The sequence below is a fragment of the Podarcis muralis genome, chromosome 3 (genome assembly GCF_964188315.1).
Source record: "Podarcis muralis chromosome 3, rPodMur119.hap1.1, whole genome shotgun sequence".
NCBI classification, from domain to species: Eukaryota; Metazoa; Chordata; class Lepidosauria; order Squamata; family Lacertidae; genus Podarcis; species Podarcis muralis.
The window spans coordinates 43,827,386-43,834,037 of NC_135657.1; positions in this window are offsets into that span (position 1 = coordinate 43,827,386).

The window sequence follows — 6,652 nt, forward strand, 5'->3', positions numbered from 1 at the left end:
TGGGCTGAATGATGATGATGACGACGTGTGTGGGCATAGGGTATTTTGTATTTGTTGGTCTGTAAAACCTGAGGCAGAGCATTGCTAAGTGAATATGCCTTACCTGCCTGTCCAACACAATTTGCAGGAAATTCCATCACAACAACTGCAAAATGGTAAGAGAATGTAGTAGGCATGTGTGTCTGTGTGTATGCCGGAGTCCTGCTTCTACTTTTAAGTAGCTAGGGCCAATTGCACATTCACTGCACAAATAAATAGAAAGTGTGGGCCAGAATCTGTAATGCTGATAATGCAATCCTGAAAATGACTGTGGTTCAGGAAAAGCAGACATGACTGTGTGCCACGTATTTTAACGTTTCCCTGCAAAAAATAAAGCCACGTCAATCGAGAAGTGCGTAAGTCAATAATGAAAGGAAGACACACAGAATAATTCATGAATCTCAACTCTTAATAGTTCTTCAGCAGAAGCCTTGGCCCCACTGATAACCTTAAGCAGGCACTCCAAGCCCGCCCACCCCTCCAGCCGTCATTTCCTTGCAGTTTTACATCTGTCCAGTGCTGTGCTTATCAGCTAATAACTGAAGAGCGGACTTACATTTTCCTTGCTTCTCGAAGGAGCATTTTTCCTCCCCCGATTTGCAAGTGGTGGTTTTCAATCAACAATCCTGCAGACGGTCCATCAAATGAGGGAGTATAATGTTCAAGATATCCTGGCTATGGGCAGAGGCGCACCTAGGCTCCCTTGTGCCCTTGGCAAGGAGGTATGTGAGAGACCATGGACCAGAAACTCAAAAAGTTTGCTTTCTGTCACCTTTTGCGCTCCACCAGTGACTTCTGGCTTCCCTCTCCTTGCTGCTTTCCCTCCTAGCCACTCTTGAGGCAGAGTAGAGGCGCACAATTTTGGCACCCCTATTTTGAAATATACTTTTAAGGTTGCTTTATTTTAAACATATTTGATATCTTTTTTAAGGACAGTTTTTTTCCTGCCTAAATGAAACACATCTGTTCTGAACACATTTGCTCAGAAGCAGTCTCATGGATTTTAGCAAGACTTACTCCTAAGCAAATGTTTCTGTCACTGCATAAATTTGCCCTTAGGCACGTAGATTCCATGTTGACTTTTATGAAAGGCTTTGCTCCCTAATGAGAATGGAAGGTGTTTTAGAGGCAAAGCAAAAATACATTTAAGAGTGCAACATAGATTACACCTCGTTGCCCCTTAACGATGCCGTAAACCCAGGAGAATTGGTCAAGGAATGTTTTTTAAAAAAATCTAAAGCAAGGAATAAGATTATCTTTGCTGAGGTATATGAAGCTGTTAATATTTTACATGGTAACTGCTTATATAGCAGGTTTATGAGCAACACACGCAGATAGATATCTAATCTCTCTCCAGTTCTCAAAAACTTGTCTAGTACTATTCCATTGTTTACAGCTGATGGGTTTGTTATTTGTGATACCACCTGAACAACCTGGCAGTGGAAACTAAAGCACGACTGCAAGTCTATTAATACTTGTGTGGCATGATCTTCAAAAGCTTGTCTACATGGTGATAATGTTTCTAAACAATGGTGACACATGCATTAGTTATGTACAAATTGGATTATTGCAAGATGGTCTATATGGGGGGCTTCCGTTTAAGAGATTTCAGAAGCATCAGTTGGTCCAGACCACAGCAGCAACAATGTTAGTAACTCCCTGTTGCATGGGAGTTTTTCAATTTTGCTTCATTTTTAATTTGTATACCATATATTCTACATTGCTATACACAAGGTGGCTTACAACATCAAAAAACAACAAAATATACAAGATTGCGTGCCTGACAATCCAAACCGATACAAATCATAATAAAAATTGTGGCTTAAAATAACCAATTTACAGTATATCAAATAAAGTAATATTCAATAATCCATTATACAATAAAATCAACTCTCAAATTATCAACAAATAATAGACAGAAATGCACTATCGACAATTCATTGCTAAATCATTACTACATTATAAGTAAAAATAACAGCAAAATTACAATACATTAAAACCATGTAAAAATATCAAACTGAGGAATAAGGTCACAAACCTATAAAATTATTAAAAGTTTTCCCGCCCCCTAAACTCTTCTCTCTTCCCAGTTGCTCTGCTTGTCTTAAAGCCCTGGCCTGGGAGACACAGCTGGAATTGACTGCGGGAGGGGAAGGCAAGACTCTTTTGCCTTTCTACGCACCTTCCCAACTGAGGGAGCTGACGAGTTGTTAAAGTGAGACAGAGTAGCACAGTGTTATGGCTACTCACAATCTGTGGCGATATCACACCTATCGTGTGATATCTGCACTGTTTGCCAGTTTGTTTCCAGGCAGAATTCCACGCCTTGCTGATGACAGCAAGCTTGTAACTTACGTGCTGTGTGTGTTGTGTTGCATTCTGGGGATTTCGCCTAAAGCCAAAATCGCGTACAGTGGTGCCTCGCAAGACGAAAAGAATCCGTTCCACGATTCTCTTCGTCTAGCGGTTTTTTCGTCTTGCGAAGCAACCCCATTAGCGGCTAAGCGGATTAGCGCTATTAGCGGTTTAGCGGCTATTAAAGGCTTAGCGGCTGAGCTGCTAAAAGGCTATTAGCGGCTTAGCGGCATAGAAAAAAGGGGGGAAGCGGGGGGGAAATGGTGAGACTCGCAAGACATTCCCGTCTTGCGAAGCAAGCCCATAGGGAAATTCGTCTTGCGAAGCGCATCGCAAACGGAAAACCCTTTCGTCTAGCGGGTTTTCCGTCTTGCGAGGCATTCGTCTTGCGGGGCACCATTGTATAGTCAAAAGCCGTTGGGTTCAATGGTGGGTGGGATTGCTGAGTACAAAGGCCTCCCTTCTTCAGGCAGTTACTTTTCACAAGTTGGAAGCTAATGAGAATGCGTTTCTTTCTGCTAAGCCTCCAAACCCATCCCACATGTATTTATAACATGTAAATATGGCTTGTGTCCCATCTATGGTTGGAACATCTTGCCTCATGAAGTTTGCTTGGACCTCTTTCTTGGTTTCTTTCCCCATTTGATTTTTGTATTCTGGCAGTCCTGCCATGGGAGGCAGTAAAGGTTTTATGAGTGGGATTTTGTTTTGCTTCCCGAAACAGCCTTTATTCCATATCATCTGTTTTGAACTTTTGCCACAATATTTAATTGCTCTACACTCCCATGTAATGTGTTTGCATTGGAACAGTGGGATATAAATATGTATCAAATGAATATTTATCAAAAGATAAATAAAAATAGCCAGGAAGAAGACATTGCTGATTCTGTATTAAGGTATTTAGGCCAGTTTTTCTTTTCTGTATACCCCTTTACCCATTCCACAGACATTAATGTGGTTCTGTGTCATTCTGATCTTGGGAGACGCATAATATTGGTAGACCGTATGTCAGACACAGGAAACCAAAAGCAATTCAGCAACAAACCACAGCACCCCCTGAAATTAAATCATGTTTATAGCTGAGTGAAAAGATGGATGTGTTCATTGCAGCTGACCTCTGTGAACTTGCTTTCTAATCCAACACAAATATTAATTTGTGTTTTGAAGTCTTGAACATCCCACATGATATTAGACACAACACACTCCAGCTGAGCTGTGATTAAGTTTGGGAGCCATTAGGCAATCTGCTGGTTGCTTAGCAACTGCAACAATCTTTGGAAAGTGGTCATTCTTTAGAAGTGCCAGGCCTGCAGTAACATTACCTCAGCCTTGGACTAAAAAATTCTAAGCCACATACCCACAATGAGGGAACTGGATTTTTGCTTGGTGCAAAGCTGACGTTTTGAAGAACTTAATAATTCTTCAGTAGAAGCATACTATGTAAAACCAATTAAATTCTTTTTAAAGACAACATAGAATACAATTATTAGTAGTATTAGTATTACGGGGAGCTGGCTTGAGGCACCAGGCCCAGTGGCAAACCAACTGTGTTTTACAAATATGTCTGCAAACATGACACAAAGGCTGGCAATATCAACCGCACCGTGTGGGAATCTCTTGCAGATGACCACAGTGCCTGGAAACAGAGTCTGGTTGTCCATCCATAGCAGTGACCAGAGGAGGAATGACCGCTGGGAGGAGTGCAGAGAGAAGCATCTGCCCCCGCTGCAATAAAACATGTCTCTCCTGTATCAGTCTCTACAGCCACAGCAGCCTTCCAACAGTTTGACTTCATCCACAAAGGCACACTCCTCCATTGTCTCCCGAGACAGGACAGATGCCAACTTTAGTCTACTCTTCCTCCAAGAAACTCAAGACAGATTACTTGGTTCTCTCCCCCCACCCCACTGCCTTAAAACCACTGAAATATTTGAAATGATAACTCATAAGAACATGAGAATAGGCTGCTGAATCAGGCCGATGACCCATTCAGGCCAACTATCTGTTTTCCGTACTGCGGATCCTGCATTGATTACAAATGGGTGAACTGCACGATCTCTTAAGGTCTTCTCCATCAGATTCTGTGAATAAAGCAAACTTACTGTGGTAATTTAGAAAACCAATGCATGCGTACAAATGAGGGATGGATGGACTGTAAGGAAAGAATGATAGCAATTCAAATTAAGAGGTTTGCTTGACTGAATGTCCTCCAAGGCAGCTGCCCTTTTCAGATCTAGCAGTATACCAGAGCACACATTAAATACTTCCACCAACATCTTGCTCCTTGGACAAAAGATCAATAATACTCCAAGTTACATATTCTTTATTGGCCAAACTAGACTATGTGAGAAATGTGTGATTATTATTTTTTAAGTAAAAGTGGGGTGTGTGTTGGAGCTTCCATCAGTAATGGCTATTTTAGTTCATCTAAATATATGATAAAGGGAAGAAACAGGAAATTCATATTCACACTTCACTTTTGCTTATTATTTCTTGTAAATAACATTTGGCAAGTAGTTGGTAAAAGAGAGCGAGAGCGAGACTTGCATAGGATTTACTGTCTCCAGCTGTGTAAATATGGGAAATGTACATGTTACACACAAAAAGCAGGAAACTGTAGTTCCACCATTTGCATCTGCCATCATGCAGTCCAAGACAGGGAGGATGAGAACAGGTTTTTGGCACCTGAGTGGTTTGGACCAAAGCAGTTTGGGCTTCAGTCCAAATGGTTAACCATTACAGGACTTCTGACAACTTTTGTGTGCAGCCAGAACAGAACCACCAAAAGAAGCAGAAACTCTCACAAATGAAAAACAGGAAACACACTTTAAACAAAATTAAAAAGGTAAAGGTACCCCTGCCCGTACGGGCCAGTCTTGACAGACTCTAGGGTTGTGCGCCCATCTCACTTAAGAGGCCGAGGGCCAGCGCTGTCCGGAGACACTTCCGGGTCACGTGGCCAGCGTGACAAGCTGCATCTGGCGAGCCAGAGTAGCACACGGAAACGCCGTTTACCTTCCCGCCAGTAAGCGGTCCCTATTTATCTACTTGCACCCGGGGGTGCTTTCGAACTGCTAGGTTGGCAGGCGCTGGGACCGAACAACGGGAGCGCACCCCGCCGCGGGGATTCGAACCGCCGACCTTTCGATCGGCAAGCCCTAGGCGCTGAGGCTTTAACCCACAGCGCCACCCGCGTCCCTAAACAAAATTATTTCTATGCAAAACATCACTTTCTCTAAAAGCAAACTCAGGTGGTGAATGCCGATAGGACCAGAACCACTTAAACAAGAGGGATGTATCAAAAGGCTTGGAGAGCAGAAGTACAAAAAGCTTTTAAAACATACCAGGTCAGGCTGCAACCCCACCCCAAGCTTGAATGAGTGGAGTGGTACCTCAGGTTACATACGCTTCAGGTTACATACACTTCAGGTTACAGGATGAGTAGAGTGGTACCTCAGGTTACATACGCTTCAGGTTACATACATAGAGTGGTACCTCAGGTTACATACGCTTCAGGTTACATACACCTTCAGGTTACATACACTTTGCTTCAGGATGAGAAAAGAAATCGCGCGGCGGCGGCAGCAGGAGGCCCCATTAGCTAAAGTGGAGCTTCAGGTTAAGAACAGTTTCAGGTTAACAACGGACCTCCAGAATGAATTAACCCAAGGTACCACTGTACTCCAAAGCTACAGAATGCTGCGAGTTAGTTAGAAAATAAAAACAGAAAAGGAAAGGGAGAGGGAATGGAGTGTCCTGAAGGCAGGCATGACTGGCTGGCTCCATGAACAAGAGCACTCCTTTTAGAAAGTGATGATACATCAAAATGTGGCATGCAGTGTAGGTCCGACTTGTGGTATTAAGAAGAGCCTTAAATGGGGGAACTGGCCAGGGTGAAAAGGCAGCGATTCCTTTGCACCAACAGCCACGGATCGTCCAAGACTGTTCTTACTCACATGGATAAACCTGGAGTGAACTTCCCTGCCTGCTCTTTTTTATTCTGGAGGAAGAGAACCTTCTCCAGTTTCCAGAAGCCAAAAGCAGCAGTGAGTTTTAGTCCATCCATTCTCTCATTAAAAAAAGATAACAAGTGCACCAGCTCTAATATGGCCTATTCATGGATTCTGCAAGTTGTTCTTAAGATGCCAATTCAGAGATTGTGCCCAGCATCCCAGGGGCTACATTATTATTTATTAACCTTGTATACCACCCTTCACCCCAAGATCTCAGAGGGTAGAGGGGAGGCAAGAGGCAAAAA